This window comes from Taudactylus pleione, unplaced genomic scaffold (genome assembly GCF_031769625.1).
Source record: "Taudactylus pleione unplaced genomic scaffold, aTauple2 ptg000484l, whole genome shotgun sequence".
In the NCBI taxonomy this organism is placed as follows: Eukaryota; Metazoa; Chordata; class Amphibia; order Anura; family Myobatrachidae; genus Taudactylus; species Taudactylus pleione.
In genome coordinates, this window is record NW_028284886.1 from 3,456,149 (window position 1) to 3,482,298 (window position 26,150).

At 46.9% G+C, this 26,150-nt stretch overlaps 1 long non-coding RNA gene across 2 annotated transcripts in view; it reads left to right on the forward strand.

Moving 5' to 3' along the window:
• The first annotated feature begins 2,223 nt into the window (after positions 1–2,223).
• Positions 2,224–26,150, forward strand: part of LOC148502767 (uncharacterized) — a 45,821-nt gene continuing 21,894 nt past the window's right edge. For both annotated transcript variants that reach the window (XR_015869976.1, XR_015869975.1), the window contains exon 1: positions 2,224–2,387. This is a non-coding gene — a long non-coding RNA (uncharacterized LOC148502767). The remainder of the gene's footprint in view (positions 2,388–26,150) is intronic.

The window sequence follows — 26,150 nt, forward strand, 5'->3', positions numbered from 1 at the left end:
AAAAAGAGGCCCTTTTTGCTAGTTTCGCTTTGGAGAACATTCACCTATCCGCATTTTCGCGTGTTTCACAATTGAATAGGGCGAAAAGCGGGGACGCGTTTGGAGAAAACATCGCGGCAAAACAGGCGAATGAGGCTAATTCAATCTGTTTTTTGCCAGACTGTACTTTTTGCGGCTAATGGAATTTGGTCTTCTACAAATAATCGTTTCAGACAATAGAGTCCAATTTATGGCCAAATGTAGGGAAGCATTCTGCAAGAAACCGGGAGTCCAATGCTTTGTTTGGTTGTGACACTAATACCCCTTTTACACCAGAGCAAAAACCTGGGTTATCCGGCATTATTCCATGCCTAAAATGAGCTGATTGGTGGTTTGTGGAGCAGTCACCTCCCACTTTTTATGACCTCACAAGTTTAGCAGGGCAGACCCAGGTTCAGTGTGCACGGGGCTGACCTGAGAATAACCCAGATCGATGGTTCTGTGTAAACGGTGCCTGACCTGGGTTGGAACCATGTCTGAAAACCCAGGTCGGACCCGGGTTTTTGGTGGAAAAGAGGTATTACCCTGCTCTGTACCTGTTCTCCCTACCCCTGACCTTAGATTGGATTTTGCTGTTGCACCTGACCTTTTCCTGTATCCTCCATTTTTTTCCCCATATCATCAGTCTCTAAGCAAGACTAGCTTGGGGGCCACAATCTGTGGATTGTCTACAGCAAAGCCCATTCATTTTTTGTGGAGAACGGTAGGTGATCCTGTTTAGCAATGCGCCCAGTGTTTATGCGTGCCAGTCACTACTGGCATAGTGGGATTACAACTGCGCTAGCCCTGACAATATATATATACTGTTTTCTTCATTATGGAACACTTAGCATAAGTACATGTAACTGCCGCCTCACTGCGCATATTTAGTGTATCTCATATATTCCCATATGTAAGATGCATTTTTGTCTTTCTCTGGGTCTAAACTCAGCTTTAAACAACATGCAAAACTCTATTTAATTCTCTCACCTAGAATTTTTTAGAACTTTAGGAGACATGTAAATAAGCGCCTATGAGCTTGTCAATCATTGATCTAATTACACTGTCAGGAATCTGGATTTTGTTTGTGGGCACAGAAATTGGGCTGTATTGAAGAGGCAGATATGAGTGATATCTGTATATGTTGTGCTTGAATTGTAGTGGAGAACTGAATTAGGAAAGTTCTTTATTAGGATGACTGGGCTGGGATCGGCTAAACTCAGATGCCTGTCTGGGACTGGCTAGGCTGGGTTCAGTAGTGCGGCTGGGCAGATTAGAACAGATAACTGAAAAGCCCAAACTGGAACTGGTGTTGCTGGAAACAGGAGTGTTGTAGAGCAGGTCAACGCTGGAAGCAGGATTAACCATGCTGTGACTGGTATTGCTGGGAGCAGTAGTGCTGCAGAGCAGGTCGGAGCTGGAAGCTGAGTTAACCAGGCTGGGACTGGTATTGCTGGGAGCAGTAGTGCTGCAGAGCACGTCGGAGCTGGAAGCTGAGTTAACCCGGCTGGGGCTGGTATTGCTGGGTACACAATATACTAATGTGTATGCTCTATGTTGACCCATGCGCGCTCCCATTTGGTCGCCAGTCGCATAGTCAGGTCTGCCCTACATGCAGCTCAATCTGTCAATGCGACCGACGACCCCATACAGTGGGATGCGGCTGGTGCTGACATATCGGCCGGGCACTGGATCGTGTAATGTGTGCCGGCCACCCGATATGTTTGCCCGTCACCTGCACGGTCATCTGTCGCATCGCTGGGTACACACATCATTAAGAGTGTACCCATCTTGAGACACACTACAGGTCTAGGAGGCAGCAGACTGTCGCACCTTGGTGTTTGGATTAGCTAAAGCTCCACAGGTGGAAAGCTCAATTAGGAGTGAGACTCACAGGAGCAGTAAGATGCAGGCACAGGAGCAGACCTGTAGAATGGAATCCCTAACAATGTAGGAACACAGGAGTCACTGGGTATCCCTGTAACTTGGTGAGCAAACGGTTACAGCAGTACTGATACTTGGAAGCACAGAGTAGCTGCAGATTGCAGAAAGTAATCCCAGCAGTACTAAAACAGGAATCTCAGGTGGAGCCTGCAGATTAGCATCAGCAATGTGACTTGTTGATCTGGCAGGGAGCTAGTGCACAGGGAGCGCATAAATAGGAGCTGCAGGTCACAGTGGATGTAAAGAAGCATTCAGATTGGAGGAGATGCGGTCACATGATGAGAGTCAAGACTTGCTGAGCTGGGCTTAGTCACACAGTCAAACTACAAACAAAGGCAATGCAGGGAGTGACATGTACAGGGTGATCCAGTAGGCATGGCATGCACAGAGAACAACAGGGCACACCAGCATGCCATATGAATAAGGTAAGCTGATCCAGGTGAGCAGAGTGTGGCATCCATGAAGCACCTGGAAAAAAAATGTTCATCCTATTGATTTTTTGTTTTACCTACTGTATTAATTACTATGTAAATAAAAGGAAATTATATGAGCTCCGCACTGGTACAGTTGAGCTATTTTGAAACGTACCCCTTTTTGATTATCAATATTAATTGCAACATTACTTCCATGTGATTAGGATGTAGCTCAGTTATTCCCAACCTCGGTCCTCAAGGCACACTAACAGTCCTGGTTTTAGTGATATCCATGCTTAAGCACAGATGGTTAAATCAAAATAAGGTACTAATTAAGTCACCTGTGCTTAACTATGGTTATTCTTAAAACCTGGACTGTTAGTGTGCCTTGAAGACCGTGGTTGGGAACCCCTGCACTAGACAATGTGTGTAGAAAGCGATGTCGGATGCGGCGGACCCCCCATTGGTGCCGGCATCGGCAAGTGCATACACACTTGGCGATGCCAGCAATGACGAACGACGGCGGGGGGAGGGGACATGTTGCATTTGGCAGCATGGCATCGTTAACGATATCCCCAGATTGGACTGCATGTACAGACGACTGGGGATATCATTAAAGACCCGCGGGAGCGCGCATCGTTCGTCGGTAAGTGCATACACACTGGACAAATTGAACGATACATCATTGAAAGATATTGATATCGTTCATAAATATCGTCCAGTGTGTGCGGGGCTTTCATTTGAGAATGTGACTATACTACTGAGCAGATATTGAGGACATCATTTATAGTTGTTGCTTTTACACCGTTGTGCCTAATAATTCCACCCTTATCCCCGTTACAGTGATTTACTATCTCACTAGAAGACTTTCGGGAGATGCGCTGTCAAACTTCCACCACTTTGTGGGCCCCTCGTTTATTAACTATTATAATTAATTTTTGTTTGTAAAATACAGCTCAGATCAGACGCAGTTATGGCTAAAATGATTAATAAATGAGGGGCACCCCTGGGCTGTGTTTATTACATGTGGCACTGTTGTGTGTTTTAACCACTGGCCTGGCATGGTTGGATCGTTGACCACACCAGGCAGCACGTTGACCAACAAATAATGCGACCTGTCAGTAACGCTCAGTAGCCGGCTTCCGGAAGATAATCTTTCAGTATCCTCCACTAGCAGAGGGACCTCCCGGCCCCAATGCATCCCTGCACCCTCCCCCAGTGACTACCATGCTGCCGAACACTGCTGATAGGTCAGCGTGGCAGGACCCTCAACCAGGCGGCTACAGAGAAAAGCAGACACTGGGGAAATGTAAGTTAACCTCTTCCCCCCCCCCCCCCCCAGCCCCCATTGTGTACCAGAGGAGCAGCTGCTGGGAAAATCAGTGTTGCAATGTTCCAAACTCCAACTGCCCGATTAATCGCTGACCAATATAGTAAAAATCGATGTTAAGTGTTTAAAAACAAAATATATATTTTTTTAGTTTTTTATAAAATCGTGTTGTCCTAATTCAATCCTAAAAAATAAAAAAAAACTATTTTGGAGCGATTTTTTATTTTATTTTAAGACTGGCTAGTTATGTTGTTAAGCTGTCTATTGGATTGCAAAAAAATACACGTATAGAAATGTGCTTCAAGTGTATCCCATTAAAATAATAGTTCAAAGACCATCAGGTCTGAGCTGGAGGAAAATGAAAGTTTATTGCAGGGAGAAAATCTCCATGTGACTCAGCACAGCAATGAAAAGGCTTTATAATCTAATTATAATTTCCATAGAAAATGTAGGCATACTTGTGCATTATCTGTGTACTTAGGGCCTGATTCAGACCCGCTCGCAAGCGGGTCGATGGTGGGGCACTGCGCGTGCGCAAGCTCCAGAGCGAGTGAGAAATTCACTCGCTCCGGGGCTCGCTACAAACGGGGTGGCTGTCGATGTTGATTGACAGCTCGCCCGTTTTGTAGGCAGGGAGGAGGGTGGCTGGACAAACGGAGGCGTTCCCGAAGGAACGCCTGCCATTTGTGGGCGGCCCTACTGACATCACCAGTGATGTCAGTAGTGAGCTTCCTGCTCTATTAGAGCAGGAAGCTCACTGGGGCTTGCGGGAACGAGACCCTACCACAAGGGTCTCGTCGCAAGCCCGTTGGTCGCGACCATCACCTGGCCGCTCGCAAAGGCTGTGGGTGGTCACCCACAGCTATTCGAGTGGCCAGGAGGCCAGATTAAAAAAAAAAAAAACGGCCGCCCTGATTCAGAGTGAGTGCTCGCTTTTTGCAAACGGCTCTGAATCAGGGCCTTAGCACGTAAGACCCAACTCCATCTTGTGCCTGGCTATGGCCTGTATCTGCCATTCTTGTGCCTGGCAACAGACACCTAGCGAGATGAGTTTATGGGCCGGCATCTGTGAATTGATGCAATGTCCCATAATATAGACAGGTGATTGCATTAAGCAGTGCATCCCGTGTTTATCAGTGCCATTCACTAGGTGCATAGAGGGTGCACAGCTGTGCTAGTCCTGACAATTGATGAATACTAACTTGTTGTATATGGATCACTCCACATACTACATCTGCCTGCTGCCTCATAGCCTATATTTATCATTTCTCATCTACTCCCATACATACTGTAAGCTGCAATTTTTCTCATGGTCTGGGAGACTGGGTACTTTACAGCTTACGCGGTAACCAATATACAACATGCTATTAGCTGACCTCCATCCTTCAGTTATTGGTCGACAGCTTAAAGTCTTAAAAGTTGTGTAAATAAGAAGACATGAACTTATCAATCACTGATCTAGCTCACGAAGTGCACTGGAAAAGCTTTTCATGCGTCCTATTGATATTGATTTTTTTTTTTTCTCTGATTTGTAATCTACTTATAAATTCAATTTGTGTGAAGAAACCAGATTATGGTGTGCAGTTGACTGGGAATGAGAGCCGCTCTGCCCCCAGCCACCTCCACCCGGGAAACTAGAACCAGCTGTATTTTACTTTGGGAAAAGTGCACATAGAAATGGGCTTTCATGCCAAATACCTCCCAATGAAGGTACATTATAAGACCTTCAGCACTGAGGGCCTGATTCAGAGCCGGACGCTCTGAATCAGGGCCCTCCTACATGAAAATGGAGCGTCCTCCTGGACGCTCGCATAGCTGTGGGTGACCTCCGTCTGGCAGCCATGCCCCCGGCACGCCCACCAAAGGGGGCGTGCTGTCAATCAACATCGACAGCACGCCCCCTTTGGTGCGAGACCTGGAGCGACGGCTACCCCGTCGCTAGCCGGGTCTCGCGCATGCGCACTATGGAGCTCCCTCTGTCATGCGCATGCGCAGTGGGGTAACATCGACCTGCGCTCGCGAGCGGGTCTGAATGACCCCCTGAGCTAGTGCATAGTTCAAGTCCAGTTGCAGAGGGAGTATCACCATATGTCCCTTCACACAGTATTAAATATCTTTGAAAGTGATGCAATCTCCCCAATTTAGGCGTGCTTGTGCGCCCTCTCCATACCCTGTAAGTAGTTGCCAAGCCCACACTGGGTCCTAGGTAAACATCTCCTCTATAAATGATGATCTTGCTGTGTGAATCTAGGTACTTCCCAACAAATCTAGGTTCTCGTAATCCAATCTGAGGTGCATGACACCACCAAACAGGACTTGTCACTGCACCTTGGCCGTTTGGGTTACTTAAATTATGATCAGTCGCTTATATTGATGTGCCGGCTTCAGTATGTTATACCACCGGCCGCATGGTTCAAATCCCGAATGTGGGAGTCTGGCAGGGGTGAAGATCCCGACAGCAGATTGAGGTAAGTAACCCTAATCCTACCCTCCCAACCCTCCTTTAGGGGTGCCTAACCGTAACCTCCCCCCACTAGTGCCTACGCCCCCTAAGTGCCTAAACCTAACCCCCCACGTCCCCGCAGCCTAAACCTAAGTCTCCCGGGGGGGTGCCTAACCCTAACGGGGGGGGGCTAACCCTAAGTCCCCCCCGGGAGCCCTAAAACCTAACCCTCTCCCCACCCCCAGCGGCTGTCCAAGCCCGGCTTACCTTCATTCGGTGTGACGGGGGTTGGGTATTCCGACGCCTGTCATTAGTACCCTGCCGGGATTTGACAGCCTGGAAGCCGGCGGTCAGCATTTTGACCGTCGGCTTCCTGACTGCATCCCGATGTGCCTTTTTTTAATTCATTAGGTCATTGCTGATCGGAGTAGAATAGGAGCAATGGTAGTTAAATTGCGTTTATACCAGTTGGAACAGTCTACATAGTTTCCTATTATTGTGTACTTATATTATTTAATAGTTACTTATATAGCTCCTGTATATTTCATTGCGCTTTACTTTTGGGAACAAAACCATATTGAAACAAAACTGGGAGGTTAGGGTTAGGCTAGGGGAGGGAGGGTTAGGGTTAGGCACCCCCCCGGGGGACTTAGATTTAGGCGGCGGGGAAGGGGGGGTTAGGTTTAGGCACAGGGGGGAGGTTAGGGTTAGGCACCCTAGAGGAGGGTTAGGGGAGGGAATTAGGTTAGTTTAGACTTACCTGGCGACAATCGGGATTTCCTCCTCTGTCGGCCTACCGCTGCCGGGATTTCATACCGATTCCAGTAAGGAGACTATCGCAAAAATCAATGCGGGAGATGAGTGCATTAATTAGGGTTTTTGCAATGTCTTGTGTAAGGGAATTGGTATGAAATACGGCCAGCGGTTCGATTCCCGTAAGCGGCAGCCCGACAGGAGCAGAGTGAGACGCAGCGGAAGCCCAACAGCGCTGGAAATCCCGATCGTGGATAGGTAAGTATCCACTAATCTAACCCTCCTTAGGGGTGCCTAACCCTAACTTCCCCTCCAAGTGCCTAACCCCTTCCCCGCTGCCTAAACCTAAGTCCCCCGGGGGGGTGCCTAACCCTCCCTCCCCCTAGCCTAACCCTCCCGGGGGGGTGCCTAACCCTAAGTTCCCCCCCGGGAGACCTAAACCTAACTCTCCCCCCCCCCCCCGTGGCTGTCCGCTCGCGGAGCCCGGCATCACTACGATCGGCATCGGGGAAATGCGGGCGTCTACATCTAGATGCCCGGCATTTCACCCATGCCGGGATAAGACAATTGCCTCCCTGTGTAAGATATGGGCGTATTTTGGATATATTTTTTAGATGTATGTAACGGGATTTGGAAACAGCATTCAAACAGACAGATTGATTGTGGGGAAAAAAGGACAGTCCTGATTCGGGGATGATACCTAGGCAGCAAGCGTGACGGGGTTGGGTTGATTGTTGTGTTATCAAGAATGATTGAGATATCAGGTAGGTAACTACTAGGGGTTAAAGTGGGGCGGAACTGCGTTCCATCTCAGCCTGGCCTCAGAAAAAAGTGCTGGCAGCTGCGGCTGTTTGAAGACAAAATACTGCACTTTAGCTCTGGAAAGCCCACCTAAGCCCGCCCACCTGTCCTGACTGGCCCGCCTACCTAGTCAGCCACCTAGGTGTCTAAGTACCCTGCGCCGTCCCATGTTGCTCCCACCCCTTCCCTCACTGCGCCTTCCCCTTTGCTGACATTACCCACAACAACCGTCAGAGTGGAGGGCGGGACTTTCCTACTGCCGGAACCCTGGCGCTGGAACTTAACTAGAGCCGGCCCTGTCAGCCACACATCAAGTACAGGCAGCTGGAACTGCTACTACGCAGCTGCGCTGCGTGATTAAGTGATGAAGGCAAGCACTGGGGCTGGTGGTAGTCTTCCCCCTCTGACTGACCCGCTGCGTGCTGCTCACCAGCGCCGCCATGGGAGGATTGGGCTGCCAGGATGGTTCCTGCTGGGCTGGTCCTTAGGGTGGCCAGCGGTCAGCCTTCCCTCACAACAACAGCCTGCACGGTGACAGGTCGGGCAAAGCAGCGGACAGCCAAACACAGGCCCCCGATCAAGCTGCAAGAGAAGCAAAGAGGAGCAGCAGGTAAGCGTTGGGGAACGGGGAGGGAGGGAGGAATTTTGGCTAAGACACACAAGGGCTGAGGCGAGGGGGCTGATAGACACACTTGGGGCATGGTACTGAGATACAGGCTTGGGAATGGGGCTAAGAGACACCCAGGGGCTGGGAATGGGGCTATGGGACACCCAGGGTCTAGGAATGGGGCTGAGAAAAACAATGGGTCTGGGGAATGGGGCTGAGAGAAACAATGGGGCTAGGGAATGGAGCTGAGAGACACCCTGGGGCCGGGGGAATGGAGCTGAGACACACCCTGGGATCGGGGGCATGGAGCTGAGAGACACCCTGGGGCCGGGGGAAAGGAGCTGAGAGACACCCTGGGGCCCGGGGAATGGGGCTGAGAGACACCCTGGGGCCCGGGGAATGGGGCTGAGAGACACCCTGGGGCCCGGGGAATGGGGCTGAGAGACACCCTGGGGCCCGGGGAATGGGGCTGAGAGACACCCTGGGGCCCGGGGAATGGAGCTGAGAGACACCCTGGGGAATGGGGCTGAGATACACAGGGGACCTGGGCCTGGATAATGCAGCAGGCCTGTGGAGATGTAGGAGGCCTGGAGAGAAACGGGACCTGGGGATGGAAAGACATAGGGGGTCCTGGAGTAACAGAGGGGGGCCTGGAGAGACACAGAAATAGTTTGATAAGAGAAATTCACATTTTGTCCTACATGAAAACGTCCGTTACTATATATTTTCTGGTTAATCCTCAGTTATGATGATGACATTGGTTATATTTCTACATAAACAGACATTTTCGAGACAATTTGATTCCTATATGAAGAGTGAATACCGGCTGAAGACACTGCCCAGTGAGGCTCAAATTCTTCAGAGGTTCCCCTTTGCAAAGAAACCACCATATAGGTAAGAAAAGATTTTCAAACTGACTGGCCAGTACCTAGTGCAGAGGGATGGGGGGCCCCAAAAAGAGAGTATCAGTCACCAAGATTTCTGTTGCCACCCTAGTGGCTTGCAACAGCCCCTCCAGGCTCTAAGAGGAGGGAGTATCCTACCCTTCTCCACAGAACCCCGCTCCATCAACAAAACCACCCACTCAACTGTGGGAGGGGTTAGGGGTGTGTCATCTAGCTAGGGGAGCGGCACCCATGGGGGGTTAGGGCATATAGAGGGGTGAGTTCCACTTTAAGTACTGGTAACTACTATATGCGGTGGAAATATGATTAATTCTGTTTTGGAAAGATTACGTTTGAGGTGCCGAGAAATCCATGATGAAATGGCAGAGAGACATTTAGTAACGTGGGCCAACATGGATGGTGAGAAATCAGGAAAGGATAGGTCGATTTTAGGATCATCCACATACAGATGATACTGAAATCTGAAAGAGCTGATTAGTTTGCCAAGATTCGTGGTATAGATTGCCAAAAGCATAGGACCCAAGATTGATCCTTGTGGTACTCCAACTGATTGAGGTAGTAAAGATGAGGAGGATCCATAGAAACATACACTGAGGGACCGATTTGATAAGTAGGACGAGAACCAGGGTCGGACTGTATCCTGAAGACCTAGGCACTATAGTGTTTTGTATGAGATCAACAATGTAAATGCAGCAGAGATATCCAGGATAATTAGGTGTAATGACCTTTAGACTTAGCAGTAATCAAATCATTCACAACCTTAGTCAGTAGAGTCCCCGGGCCTGATTCATTACCGATCGCAACTGCAATTACGCACGTAATCGGCCAATAGTTGCGTTCTGCGTATGCAACGCAGAGTGCCTGCGCGAACCAGCCACAGCGATCGAGACAGTGATCGCAGTGCCTACAAAGACCCATCGCAGAGTGATTGACAGGAAGTGCAGTTTGTGGGTGGTGATGGGGGAGGGGGGGGGTGATCGGGGAAATGCAGGCGTGACATGGCGTTTGAACGCCGTTGCAGGGGCGTGCATAAATTATCCACTGTGATGCCATACGCAACCTGAGCACTCATAGCGTGCAATGAAGTTGCAATGAGTCAGGCCCTCTGTGGAGTGTTGGGAATGAAAACCAAACTGAAGTGGGTCCAATAAGTTTTGCGCATAAAGAAAGTGTGTGAGGCTGGTAAGGGCCGATACTAGGATTTTTGTCACCCAGGGCAAGGCAGTAATTTGGCAGTAATTTTGGCGCATCATCCAATGATGGAAAGGTACCAGTAGAGAGAGCGCTTACAGATTTTACGAGTTAGGTTGAGCACAGGAGACAGAGGGGGCCATTCAGACCCGCTCGCAAGCAAAGGACGCTTGCAAGCGGGTCGATGTTGCCCCACTGCGCGAGACCCGGCGAGCGATGAGGAATACGTCGCTCGGGTCTCGCACCATAAGGGGGCGTGTTGTCGATGGTGACTGACCGCACGCCCCCTTTGGTGGGCGTGCCGGGGGCGTGGCTGCCAGATGGAGGCGTTCCCATGGGAACGCCTACCGTCTGAAGCCGGCACCACTGACATCAGTAATGATGTCAGTGGGAGTGATTTTGGCTCTGATAAAGCCAAAATCACTCCTGGGCTTGAGGCAGCGAGAACCTACCGCAGGGTCTCGTCGCAAGCCCGATGGTCACCCACAGCTATGCGAGTGGCCAGGAGGCCGCTCCATTTTCAGGTAGGAGGGCACCGATTCAGAGCGAGCGCTCTGGTCAGAGCGTCCGGCTCTGAATCAGGCCCAGAGTTCTACTGATTTGTGAGGGTATAGGATCAGGAGGGGAGGTAGTAGAGTAGGCAGATGAGAACAGAGTTGATACTTCAGTGTTATCCCCAGGCTGTTTTGTTCAGACGCAACGCCCAGCAGAAACAGCCCACCGCCCAGCACTCCCTCCCGCCCCAATGTGCCATGTCGTCTGGTCACCCTCAACGTGTCCTTGTTGCTACGGACACGAATCCCGGATGTGATGCCGAGCTGCCAGCCCGTTATCACCAGTGGGACCGTCCCCTTCTTTGCAGCCTATCCAAGCGGAGTCTCTGCAGTCAATCAGGACAGCCGCGCAGAGCTCTGGTGTCTGGACTCTGTGACAAGCGCCCACAGTAGTGTCTCATAATAAAGGAGGGCAGGTAGAGCCAGATTTAGGAGGGAGGAAGGGGCGAGTACACCCTGGCCAGCAGTGTGTCTGGGATCGGATCTTCGTTACTGATGTTATCCGAAGTGGTGTGCTACCGCTGAAGGGAGAGGGACCCTGGGTCATTAGTGCGGCCGCAGAGCAAAATGATTGGCAGACTGTTATTAAACTGAAAAGTTGAAATCGCTTTATGTGTATATAACCTTTCTGTGTTGGAAGTCCTGTGACTGCTGCTGCACTACATCTGCTACATACCTGGTCTCCCACAGAAGGCACCTGCTCATGCTGTTATTCAACTAGGGAGTGAGTACCATCCTCTTTTTATTATCTATCTGTCTATCTTGATTTTTATATATGGGAAAGGGAGCAGCTGTCTAATTTTTTTGTTTTTCCTAAAATATGGTGGGAGGGGGCGCTAGTCCCTTACTTTGACAGGGGCGATCGGACCCTTAGATACATCCCTGGCTCTCAGTATGTCTGGAATCTGTGTCCTCCGGCTATAAGGACACGTTAGTGAGGGTTCTGGATGACAGGACGTGGCGCACTGGGGCGGGAGGGAGTGCCAGGCAGTAGGTTGTACAGGGATGCGCCGTATTGGAGCCAGGGAGAGTGTCCCAAGTTTAAATCATTATAAGGTCAGGACTTAAAACATTTTATTATTGCGAAGGCCCCCACCCGGCTACTTCTTGGTGCCACCCGGCTGGAAAAAAATTCTGGGAAGGACACTGTACTTCATTTTCTTTTGTGGGATCTAATGAAGAGAAGGTTCAGGGAAGGAATCGAGCGGGTTGCTGGCTGAGGAAGGGCCTACCATTTCATTTCAGATCTTATCAATCTTCTCCTTTGAAATCTTGGGCAGGTATAGTAGCTGGTGGGTCGGGCCTGCGATGGGGGTGAAGCGATCTAAATGTATTAAAAAGTTGCTTGGGGTTAGAAGTTTGAGCAAAGGTAAGCGATAGGAAAAAGTTTATATTATTTAAACTCACTGAGCGATATTTTTAAATGCTGTATTAAACTGCATTACTCTCAAAGATACAAAAGTGTATAGTTCCTCAATAACACATTTCTGGGGTAAAGAGACCGTAAAATGACTTTTTTACGGATTCTCTCATTTAAAACCAAAGCAGTATACTAACAGAACAAATGCAAGTTAAATCAGGCAGAAACTGTTTCTTAATGTTTGAATTCTTTGGAACTATCTAGTCTTTCTGTAACATTTTACATTCCTAATTTACTTATAGTTTCTTCCCTAGACTCAGTGCTGCCAAGATTTGAGGTCTTTAAAAAAATGGCATCTCGGTGGCCTCAACCGCTAAAAAGAAAAGAAAAAAAAACATTCTCTCCCAATTAATTGTCACTGATGTCCTTAGTCTTACCCTCTTGTTACCTCAGCTTACTCACCTGTCCACCATGGACTGGACAGAAATGTCCATAGACTGGGAGCAAGGGGCATTTTTCTCCATTTGGGTCCCGTATGTTACGACCCTTTCTACCCAGACCAAGGACCCTCTTAGGGCCACTGTACACATGACTGCTTGGTATAACCTGTCCATGCTGTTTAATGGTTTTCCCCCTTTTTGATAAGTACTGTCTAACCATACTTCCCCGCACCATGATCCTTTTTCTGTTCATTTTTGTTCTCTAATCGTTTATTTCTTTTTATGTTCATCAAACTCCGAGATAACTATGCCCATAGACGTGTCAACTTCTTTATAACCTATATCTATTTATTGTTGTTGTTATTGCTATTATTTCATAATATTGATTCTTACTCTAAGCTCTGAGTGTCATACCAACTAATTTTAGTTTTATGTTTGCTGATGTCTTTTTTTTATCCTTTTTTGAAATGTATTTTCTTTCTGTTGTCTGTATACATTGTGATACCATTCGGACCTTTCAATAAACTATGGGCCATATTCAATTTGGCTGCGAAAAGTCGGAAGCGCCATTTTCGCATGTTTCAATTACCCCTGTATTCAATTTCAAAGACTTTTTGCCGGTGCGAAAAGTCTTTGAGAAAAAACGGGGATAAGTTTCACTATGTTTTACATGGTGAAAAAAAGTGCAGAATTGGGGTTTATCGGTGCAGGCTTAAAAAAAAAATAGCCTGCACCCCTGTGAGTGTCATTTAAAAATAAACTGTGTCAAAAGAAGTAAAAAAAAAAAAAAAAAAAAATCGGGACACCCCAAAAAATGTACTTTCATTTTGGGGGTAAAAAAAAAAAATAGGGAACACAGGGCCTGATTCAGAGCCGGACACTCTGACCAGAGCGCTCGCTCTGAATCAGGGCCCTCCTACCTAAAAATGGAGTGGCCTCCTGGCCGCTCGCATAGCTGTGGGTGACCACCCACAGCTTATGCGAGCGGCCAAAAAGATGGCCGCGATGGTCAAGACCATCGCGACCATCGGGCTTGCGACGAGACCCTGCGGTAGGGTCTCGCTGCCGCAAGCCCAGGAGTGCTTTTGGCTCTATCTGGGCAGCAACGCCCCCGGCACGCCCACCAAAGGGGGCGTGCTGTCACTCACCATCGACAGCACGCCCCCTTTGGTGCGAGACCCATAGCGACAGTTTAGCTGTCGCTATGCGGGTCTTGCACATGCGAACGACGGAGCTCCCTCCGTCGTGCGCATGCGCATTAGGGCACCATCGACCCGCTTGCGAGCGCTCAGCGCTCGCGAGCGGGTCTGAATCAGGCCCACACTTCTAAAATAGCCAAATTAAATTTAGAGGGGTTCCCAAGTATGCGGCAGGTGTTTTCTTCATTGCGGGAGCAGCGGCAGGTGCATTTTTTCAGAATTTTAAAAAATTATTTTAGGGACTTAAAAATACACTTACCCCATTTTCATGTACCCCAAATTTAATAGCAATAGTTATTTAAAAAAAAAAAATCTAAGTGCTATTCCTCACCCCTTCTTCATTGCCGCAAATATGCACCTGCCGTGGCTATTAGAAACCCCGACTTAGTGATCCCTCATGTCTAGACATCTTTAGGGGGGTCCCTAGAATATTTACCGAAAATTCACTTTTTTGGTGATACCTACCTTTCCACCGTCTTCCGTTTTCGTTGATTTGTAATTGAATACGGGGATAAAGCGGGCATGCGCCCGATACTTTATCCCCGGAAAACCTGCGATGTGGAGCGAAAAATCCAGCACGGACTTTTCGCTCCCAAATTGAGTATGGCCATATATTTATATTTATATTTATATTTAAAAAATAAAAAAATGCATCTCAATCTTGTTGGGGAGGGGTAGTACAAATTTTTCTCTTGACCCACCTCTGGCTGGTTCAGATTCTCTGTAATCATACTGTAGGCCAGTTACAGCAATCGCCTGACATGTAATCGGGGCCAGATCATTGAATTATGTGTTTTTTTTTATTCTTTGATATAGGCTTATTTATTTATTAACAGTTACTTATATAGTGCCAGTATATTCCGTTGCGCTTTTAAAAACAAAACAAAAAAGAAAGCGATTATAAAAACAAGACTGGGTAATAACAGACAAGCAGTAAGGGGGCCCTGTTGCAAGCTTACAATCTATAGGGAAATAGGGATTTGATACATGAGGATAAGTGATATTGCAAACTGGTGAGCTTTATACAGAAAGAAATGGGTACGGGGGAGAGAGAGAATACACACTAAGGGCCATATTCAATTTGAGGTGAAAAGTCCGACCTCAGACTTTTCGCCATCATCGCTGTTTTTGCAGGGGATAAAGTATCGGGCGCATGCCCGCTTATCCCTGTATTCAATTAGGAATAGGCGAAAACGGGACCCGGCGGAAAGGTATCGAAAAGTCCTGTCAGTTTTTGGGGAAATCATGCTGTCACCCCCCAAAAGATGGTCTGACATGGGGGATCACTATGGGTACCCCTGATTTGGCCTGCTGAAGGTATTTGGGGTTTTTAAACAGCCGCGGCAGGTGCATAAATGCGTCTTTGAGGAAGTGGTGAAGAATAGCAGTTAGCTTTATTTTTTTGAAAAAATAACTAGTCCCATCAAATTTGGGGTACATGAAAATGGGTGCAAGCATATTTTTAAGTCCCTAAAGTGATTTTTTTTTTTTTTTTAATTCTTCAAAAATCCACCTGCTGCAACCATCCGCATTCTAATAAACACCTGCTGCATACTTGGGGACCCCCCTGAGTATTTTGCTAGCTTTTAAGTTTGGCCTCCATTTTTTTTCCCCCCCAAAACTAAACCAAATTTTTTGGGGGGTCCTATGCTAATTTTTTTTTATTTTTTTGACACACATTACTTTTAGGGGACATTTCAAAGGCTGCAGGGTACTTTTAATTCTGCACCCCAAAACCCCAATTCTGCACATTTTGTCGCTACCTAAGCAGTGGTGAAAACTTATCCCCGTTTTTTGACAGACTTTTCGCACCTGCGAAAATTCTTTAAAATTGAATATGGGGATAAGTGAAAATGGCGAAATGACGTTGTCGGCGATAAAATATCGCCGATAACGAACTTTTCGCTCCAAATTGAATATGGCCCTAAATAGAAAAATAATATCGGGCTGAGTATGTATGTACTTGGGGCCTGATACATTACGGATCGCAATTGCAACCACGTACGCAGATCGGTCGATGATGCGTACTACGCATGCGTATGCATCACAGTGCGCGAGAGTTATTGCAATCGCTTTGTGATCACCTATGCAAATGCAAAGCCATCGCAGAGTGAGTGGCATCAGGTCAGCGTGTGGGGGTGGTGAAGGGAGTGGTTGGAGAAATGTGGGCATGCCTGTCCGTTTGAACGCCGTTGCATGGGCCTGCATAAATTAGCCACTGCGACGGCATACGCAGCTTGTGTACTCACTGCGTGCGTACTGTGGTGTGCGCGGCAAGACGAGTGTTGTGATGCGTGCGAGCGTTTGCCACATCAGTAGCAAAGATGAGCGAGGACACATCTGTATGTAAAGTAAGTTGGGAGATTTTTTAAGTGAAGAGATGAATGTGATATGGTTGATAGGTCTGTCCTGACTTCTGTAGTCAGAATCCCGATGCTGGCATCCCGAAAGGGTTAGGGTACCGACACTTGTCAGTCAGTATCCTAACCCTCTCCCTACCAATAGCCCTCCCTCCCCTAGTGCCTAGACCTAACCTCCCCCTCTAGTGCCTAGACGTAACCTCCCCCTCTAGTGCCTAGACGTAACCTCCCCCTCTAGTGCCTAGACGTAACCTCCCCCTCTAGTGCCTAGACCTAACCTCCCCCCTAGTGCCTAGACCTAACCTCCCCCCCCTAGTGCCTAGACCTAACCTCCCCCCCCTAGTGCCTAGACCTAACCTCCCCCCCCCTAGTGCCTAGACCTAACCTCCCCCCTAGTGTCTAGACCTAACCTCCCCCCTAGTGTCTAGACCTAACTTCCCCCTCCCTGCACTCTAAACCTAACCTACCCCTCCCTGCACGCTAAACCTAACCTACCCCTCCCCGCACGCTAAACTTAACCCTTCCCCCTAGTTCCTAAACCTGCCCCTAGTGCCTAACCCTAGACCCTAACACTAACCCTACCTGTAGCCCGCTACTTAACTACGGGATTCTGGCGGTTGGGATACCAGCGCCAGGATTCTGACAGGTGTCGGGATTCCGGTGCCGGCACTTTGACCGCTGGAATCCCCGTGGTCGAGATATTGACCACGTCCCGATCATGACACATACTGGCACACCATACAACAGGAAAAATACTATACATTTTGTTCACACCCGCACAGGGTATACGCCACTATAGATTATATATAGATCATCTCTTTCTGCCTCTCCTTACTGCTTCGGACATCGGGTCTATCACAATGAACGATCATGCTCCTGTACCAGACTTTAATTCAATTATTCAATCTTTGGGTTAGGTAAAAAGCTTTGGCACTGTGCACATCTCTCATCTTTAAAATGATGAATCACTACTATGGTCCAATTTTAAAGCTGAAAGATGCGACCTTGTAATTTAAGTACATTTTAGAAAACTTATATTCAGAATATGTGATTTCTGGTTCTATAAATTAAAGATCATGAAGGCAAACAAATATAACAGAAGAGGTGTTATCAGAAATAACTGAAGTTAATTTTCAAGTATATAGCATCCGCGACTGAATTTTACAACTATAAATTCCCGCAGAGGTGAAACCGTAAATGGTAAAACTTTAAAAAAAAGCCATCAACCAAGGTGATATCCTTATAGGAGAATAGCTCATGTGCATTTCCACTTTGTCGCTGCTCTCACTTGTATAAGATAAATAGAAATAGATAAATAGCTTTTAGGTCACTGTTCCTTGTTGTTACACTTTCAGAATCTAAGAACACTATAGAGCATCCTTTACATTACTTTCTATATTTAGAAATACAGTTTCCTCCTATTACTGTTTCCTACTGTGCTCCAAAGATACATAAAAGGCATATACACCTGCCCAAACTAGAACAATTATATCCATGTCTGTCTCTTTACTTCAGCATCTAACTGGATACTTGGATCAATTCCTTGTACACACGCTTGTTAGTAAGAAGTCCTCGATCAAGTACAGTAGTCGCATTTCAAATTCACTCCAAGACTTTCACATGACAGGAGGAAAATGACTGTGGAAATCGAAGTCTCTGAATTAAAATATTCCCCATTTGACTGCTTTCTAAATAGTAAATTTGGTGTCCCAGAAATGTTGTGAACATCCATCTACAGAAGTTTTTATTGTCCTACCATGTCTCATTTCTGAATTAGTTTCTTTTTACAAATTAGTAACATCTTTTATAGACAGATTAAGGGACTGGCCATGGGTGCTACGGGAGTCTCGACAGTGGTAAATGTATTTGTAGCACACTATGAGAATACAACATATCACTTACATTTGATCTATTTTTGCTTTTGAGACATACAGGCCTTAGCGTCTGAAAAAGTCTGAATCTGACCGGCTAATACTTGTGCTGTAGTCAATGAAGGCAGATCCATGGCAAAAAAATTCACCCCTAGCCGCTGTTTTTTGGGGCGGTATAATGTTATGACACCCTGAACTACTATTGCGTAAGACATCTAGAGTTACACTGGCGAGGTCTTCGTGCCAATAACAGCTCCCCGTTCCCTTAGAGCTGAGTACGCTCAACAGTCTTTAGGTTGCCGCCTGGACTTATGCTCGGAACAGTAGAGGCTTACCCATTACTTCCGGTATCGCTGGAGATGTGTGCGGCTAGGGATTGGACTGGATAGTGAATTCAGATAAACACAAGAGTGACTGAGCCACTAATAGGGTGGGGAGCAAAGTGGCTGGGTAGCTGGCTGGATTGCTATGCTTAGGGAATCTGAACAGCAGGGCCGTGGGTAGATGTCGGAGCACTGAGGTGGTATGAGCGGCTGGCCACAGGCTGATGTCGCTGCTCTGAGATGGAATGAGCTTCGAGGCTTCAGGTAGATGTTGCAACACTAAGGTGGTATGGGTAGCTGAGCTGCAGACTGATGTCTCTGCCCTGAGAAGATATAAGCGGCAGGGCAATAGGCTGTTGGCGCTGCTCCAGGGGTGCTGGCAGCTGCTGCAGCAATGACAAGGACTGAAATATCAGGGAAAAGGTTTGCAGGATCAAGGCAGAGATTCTGGCAGGCAGAGATTCTTCACAACCATGAACAGGTCCAGGGTCTTTCACACTAGGCATAAGCTAAACCGGCCAGAGAGGCGTAGCCCTGACTGCCTTATAACAGAGAGACCCACCAATGAGATGCCGGAGACCCCTAATTACTAAGTAGAAGCAGCTACATGTAGTTACTGATCTAACACACTGCCGGCAGTCCCTGTGGTCGCCGGGTGCCCTGGTCGCCTGGCAACCGCAGCCGGCGTCTTCACCCTCCATCCTGGTTGCTTAACAACCGGCGGTCCTTGCTGCTGGAAGCTGCAGTGTCCTGATTGCTTAGCAACAACCGGGACCCCCATCGGGAGCGAGCTGCAGTGGTGGCCCTTGACATGTAGTTATCCTGTTTTGTTTTGTTTTCTATTGGAGGCCACAAGTTGTACTTGACAAATATTGAGAATCTTATGCTTTTGCTGTTGTTGGAGATCTATTGGGTATTCACGTATAGGGGAATTTTTGGATGACTTATTCAAGTTGCTCTCTACATCTGAGACTATGGCAAACCATATTTATGGTGGGTGCAAACTGCTGATTTAAAGCAAGGAGTTTCTGTCTGTGGGTTTGTAAAACGTTGTCGTATCCAGTTTTAAATATGCACCTTATTTCGACATCCAGGAATTCGATTACACTGGAACTGGTCTTGTACGTGAATTTTATTGGATTACCCATTCTGTCGGTACCTTCAACTACATCAAAGAAAACTTGTCGGATCCCCGTCCAAAGAATAACCAGGTTGTCAATGTAACTGAAGTACAACAAGATATGCTGGTGGATCTCTGGAGCAATAGAAAAAGATTTGTTCTTGTTGAAACATGCTGTACATGTGTTAATGTACAATGCCACTACGTTGAAGCCTATCACTCATCCAGATGCTTGTTTATAGTATTACCCATGTTTTCTCGATATTCCAAGCATACCGACATTTCATCAGTGTGGACACGATAAATGTTGACATAGTCAATGTCCACAAAATATACCGACCCCTTGGTGGGAAACTGTTACACCCCCTGAATACGGGATGGAAGCATGCAAACTTTGCACATCTAGGGAGGTATTCAATTGTTATAGCGTGCCCGATCTCCCATCTAAAGTGATGGGAGATCGCGCGCCGCTATTCAATTGTTACTGATTTTCTCGCTGATCATGCCTGCAGTGGTTGGGTTTAGCTGCGTAAAACATCTACCCCCGACCAAAGTGCTGAGCACAATTGCGAAAAGTGCTGTTTGGGCGCCCAAACAGGTCACTTTTTGCCCACTTCAGCTTGCACCCCCCTGGGGCCCGCGAGCTGCAATAGTGCACTGGCAGCTGATCGCATCCGACTGGAGCAACAATTGAATATCTCCTGTTGGGCACTTAAGGGGGCAAAACAATTGAATACCGCCCCTAAAGTGCCCAGCAGGGTGTTTCCAGTGCTGACCCCAGGGAATGACATATCAAAACTACTAGTGTAGGAAGGTAGATAGATGAATCTCCTAGTTCAGTGCTCATACTAGATATCCCCCTTCCCCCTCTCAAACCTCCGAAAAAAATTAAAATCTCTTGGTCCTCTCTAAGGGCCTGATTCAGAGCCGCTCACTCTGACAGAGCGCTCGCTCTGAATCAGGGCCAGGCTTTTTTTTTTGGAGCAGCCTCTTGGCCGCTCGCATAGCTGTGGGTGACCACCCACAGCTATTGCGAGCGGCCAGCATGATGGTCGCGATGGTCAAGACCATTGCGACCATCGGGCTTGCAACGAGACCCTTGTGGTAGGGTCTCGCCCATCACAAGCCCCAGAGAGCTTTCGGCTCTAACAGAGCCGGAACCTCTCCACTAACCTCACTTGTGATGTCAGTGGGGCCGACCCCCAAACGGCAGGCGTTCTCATGGGAACGCCTCCATTTCGGCAGCCACCCCCCGGCCCGCCCACCAAAGGGGGCGAGCTGTCACTCAACATCGACAGCTCGCCCCCTTTGGCGTGAGACCCGGAGCGATGGAGTGCCCGTCGCTAGCCGGGTCTCGTGAATGCGCACGATGGAGCCGGCTCCGTCGTGTGCATGCGCTGCGGGCCACCATCGACCCGGTTGCGAGCACTCAGCGCTTGCGACCGTGTCTGAATCAGCCCTCAATCACAATTCTCAATATAATTAGCTTACAATCACTTATTAGCATAGCATGTCGGAGGTGCTTAAAAATATAGTAAGACGGATACTGAAAAAGAGCAATAAAAATCCCCCAACAAACATGAATTTCAACAGATGTAAAGACAAAGACCCCAGTAAAAATCTGCATGGAGGAAGCTTTACTGACTTAATTACGGAAAGTACGCATCTGTGTTCAAAGCTGTCAATATCGGAAGAAAAGTAAAACTGTCTTCTAACTGTAATTAACTACTTCTTCGTGCAAAGACAAAACCAGATGGCTGATCGTTACGTTATACAAATTATTATTTTGCTTTTGATTTTTTTTTCTCTTTTTGTGGGGGATTCACACGTGTAAAGTTGGCTCAGCAGATTGACATTTGAAAGCTTTAAAAAGAGAATCACTGACGTACACTAAATCATACTGTTGGTGTTATAAACAAAAGCTCTGGCAATTTACGATTACCCTCCATATGCGTATTCAGATGCCGCATTGAAATATCTCAGTGCGCAAATGAAGGAGATAGATCTAAAGCGTGATTACATACAGTGATGCTTGCTTATTTTTTGTAACCAGGCATAAAATTTTAATTTGCAATCACTCATTTAGTCTAGACAGATTTGTGTTAGTCTGCAGAAAATATTGAATAGCTTATATATGCCTAAACAGTACAAAAAAATAAATACATAATTTCTACTGTAGTATTATCCACAATAGGGTCTTTTGAAACCACTTTATCCAAGATTATCCAATTAAAGAACAGGCAAAGTTAAATTCAGCCTTCATGCCTGATAGCAGAGGGTCTGATAGAAGGACGGTATAACACTACTACCAGCATCTTAGATCTGAGGGCTGTGTCCTAAGACGCCTCAGCGGATCTACATCGTGACCATTTTTCGCAGCGGATGTGGATTGAAAGATCTACAGTAAAAAGGTAGACAATGTTAAGATAGACACCAGATGTTAGACAGTCAATAGGTCAACAGGGACAAAAGGTCAATGGGTACAAATGGTCAACAGGGTCAAAAGGTCGACATGAAAATGGTCGACACTTGGTTTGTTTCTTTTCTAACCCTAATCTTCACCCTAACTCTAACCCTCCCCTTGGTGCCTAACTCTCCATCCTGGTGCCTAACCCCAACCATTGGTGTAGGTGCCTGACCCTAACCGTCCCTTCTAGTGCCTAACCCTCCAGTAAGTACCTAACCCTCCCTTCTGGTGCCTAACCATTGGAGTAAGTGCCTAACCCTCCCTCCTGGTACCTAACCATCGGTGCAGGTGCCTGACCCTAACCATCCCTTCTAGTGCCTAACCCTCCGGTAAGTGCCTAACCCTCCCTCCTGGTGCCTAACCCTAACCGTTGGGGTACGTGCCTAACCCTCCGGTAAGTGCCTAACCCTCCCTCCTGGTACCTAACCGTCGGTGTAGGTGCCTGACCCTAACCGTCACTTCTAGTGCCTAACCCTCCCTCCTGGTGCCTAACCCTAACCGTCGGGGTAAGTGCCTAACCCTCCGGCAAGTGCCCAACCATAATAATAATTTAAAAAATTTATATGTCGGCAATTTTTGTGTCGACCATTCTTATGTCGACCTTTTGACCCTGTCAACCATTTGTACCCATCGACCTCACATGTCGACCTTTAGCACTGTGCTCAGTAGTCTGATAAAACGGAGGTGACACGTCTTCATTTTGGGAAACTGTCCCCGGTTATGCCCCAGAAGGCCTGCAGCCTGTCATTTAGACTGCGACGTCCAGGGCACTGCGAGTGGTGTGGCAGGATGAGATCTGCGTAGACACAGTGCGGCATGCGCATAGCTCGAGCCATTAGAGATGTACTTGCACCTAGGAGTGCAATAGCTCATTCTCGGCTACCAAAGCAATTGGTGTGTGTATATGTGTATATATACCTATATATCTATATATACACAGTCAGGTCCATAAATATTGGGACATTGACAGAATTTTCATATTTTGGCCTCTATTCACCACCACAATGGTTTTGAAATGAAACAAACAAGATGTGCTTTAACTGCAGATTTTCAGATTTAATTTGAGGGTAATTGCATCCAAATCGGGTGAACGGTGTAGGAATTACAACAGTTTCAATATGTGCCTCCCACTTTTTAAGGGGCCAGAAGTAATGGGACTATCAACTCAAAAGCTATTTCATGGACAGGTGTGGGCTATTCCCTCGTTATTTCATTATCAATTAAGCAGGTAAAAGGTCTGGAGTTGATTCTAGGTGTGACATTTGCATTTAGAATCAGTTGCTGTCGACTCTCAATATGAGATCCAAAGAGCTGTCACTATCAGTGAAGCAAGCCATCATTAGGCTGAAAAATCAAAACAAACCCATCAGAGAGATAGCAAAAACCTTAGGTGTGGCCAAATCAACTGTTTGGAACATTCTTAAAAAGAAAGAACGCATCGGAGAGCTCAGCAACACCAAAAGACCCGGAAGACCACGGAAAACAACTGTGGTGGATGACAGAAGAATTATTTCCCTGGTGAAGAAAAACCCCTTTACAACAGTTGGCCAAATCAAGAACACTCTCCAGGAGGTAGATGTATATGTGTCAAAGTCAACAATCAAGAGAAGACTTCACAAGAGTGAATATAGAGGGTTCACCACAAGATGCAAACCATTGGTGAGCCACAAAAACAGGAAGACCAGATTAGAGTTTGCCAAACAACATCTAAAAAAGCCATTACAGTTCTGGAACAACATCCTATGGACAGATGAGACAAAGATCAACTTGAACCAGAGTGATGGGAAGAGAAGAGTATGGAGAAGGAAAGGAACTGCTCATGATCCAAAACATACCACCTCATCAGTGAAGCATGGTGGTGGTAGTGTCATGGCGAGGGCATGTATGGCTGCCAATGGAACTGGTTCCCTTGTATTTATTGATGATGTGACTGCTGACAAAAGCAGCAGAATGAATTCTGAAGTGTTTTGGGCAATATTATATGCTCATATTCAGTCAAATGCTTCAGAACTCATTGGACGGCGCTTCACAGTGCAGGTGGACAATGACCCGAAGCATACTGCAAAAGCAACCAAAGAGTTTTTTAAGGCTAAAAAGTGGAATGTTATGCAATGGCCAAGTCAATCCCCTGACCTGAATCTGGTTGAGCATGCATTTCACTTGATGAAGATAAAACTGAAGGGAAAATGCCCCAAGAACAAGCAGGAACTGAAGACATTTGCAGTAGAGGCCTGGCAGAGCATCACCAGGGATGAAACCCAGCGTCTGGTGATGTCTATGCGTTCCAGACTTCAGGCTGTAATTGCCTGCAAAGGATTTGCAACAAAGTATTAAAAAGTGAAAGTTAGGTTTAGGATTCTTTAGTTTGTCCCATTACTTTTGGCCCCTTAAAAAGTGGGAGGCACATATACAAACCGTTGTAATTCCTACACCGTTCACCTAATTTGGATGTAATTACCCTCAAATTAAATCTGAAAGTCTGCAATTGAATCACATCTTGTTTGTTTCATTTCAATGCCATTGCGGTGGTGAATAGAGGCCAAAATATGAAAATTCTGTCAATGTCCCAATATTTATGGACCTGACTGTGTATATATATGTGTGTGTGTGTGTATGTATGTGTATATATATATATATATATATATATATTATACAAAGTCAATATAAGCTGGCACTCCACAGTGTAATTAAAGTTATTTGCCCTGGTGCCATCCGGAGGTATGGAAACCTGAAATCTAGACAAAAACAAAGAACGTTCTTGATCAAAGTCTACCAAGACTGAAACGTTGAACTACACCGTTGTGTCCAGCATTCCTTTTTCTTTTGGAAGTCCCGTGAGTGACGCTGTTTGTTTTTGTCATATATATATATATATATATATATATATATATATATATATATACACATACATTTTATAGATATCTATACTGAACAACATGGCAACAACTGGTGTGCAATGAATGGGTGAAAGACATTAGGGCAAAAGTTGGAAATAATGAACAGATTAAGAAGCCGAAAATTGTGATAAAAAGCAAGTTTAGGGTCAGGCAGTTAGGTGTAATGGTCAGGAGCAAAGCCAAGGGCCAGATTCAGAGATGGACGGTACTGCTCCATTGGCCAGGCTGCGTAAGCTGAAGCTCACCCCACCTCAGCATGGCCGGTGCCTGGTCACTTGCGAGGCCAGGAAATCTGCGCTCACCGATGCAGACCCTGGCCTTGCCCCTCCCTTGAAAACGGGGCCGAAAGTAGGCAAGTATGGGCACTGGCCACACCCACACATCACTGGGCACACCCACACATCACTGGGCACACCCACACAGCACTGGTGACAGATTCTCGCAGTAGGCCCTTGATCATTTCAGCCCCAGGCCCATGTGTGCTATATTGTTTATCATCTATATGTGTGTGTGTATGTATGTATATGTGTGTGTATGTATGTGTATATGTATATATATATATAACCTCCTATAAGCGGCACTCTTCTGGACTGGAGAAAACAAACAACAGGAGACGATGGTGGTGTTCCAACGTTTCGGATGTCACTCCTTGTTCACGGAACAGACAAATACAAAGAACATACACATACAAATGCATTTACCTATATAGTGTGTCTAAAAAAAGACTCACGCCGTGGGCTGTCCCTCCGGCCCGCCATCGGCATCCACCGCACTTCCGGGTACGCGTCACTTCCGGTTTCGCCAGCCGGAAGTACGTCAGTGGTCATGCTCGGTCCCGTATCCATAGAGACAGTGTACACAGGGAGTCTGCACCACACCCTCTACCAGGTGACATAAACCAAAAACGTAAAGCACACAGTTAAAGGGCAGATGCTGGTAAAGTATATGGATACTAATAACTACTCAGCAATAGAGATGACATGCACATATACCTCATAAGTGACCAAGCACGAAAGCTAAAAAAGAAAAAAAATAAACATCAAAATTCATGATGTACTCAAGCGGACACCCTATAGGAGAAACTGAGCAGTATGCCTTATAAATATCTATTAAATAAGACCATAAATGAGTGGCAAACGCTATCAAGGCAATTT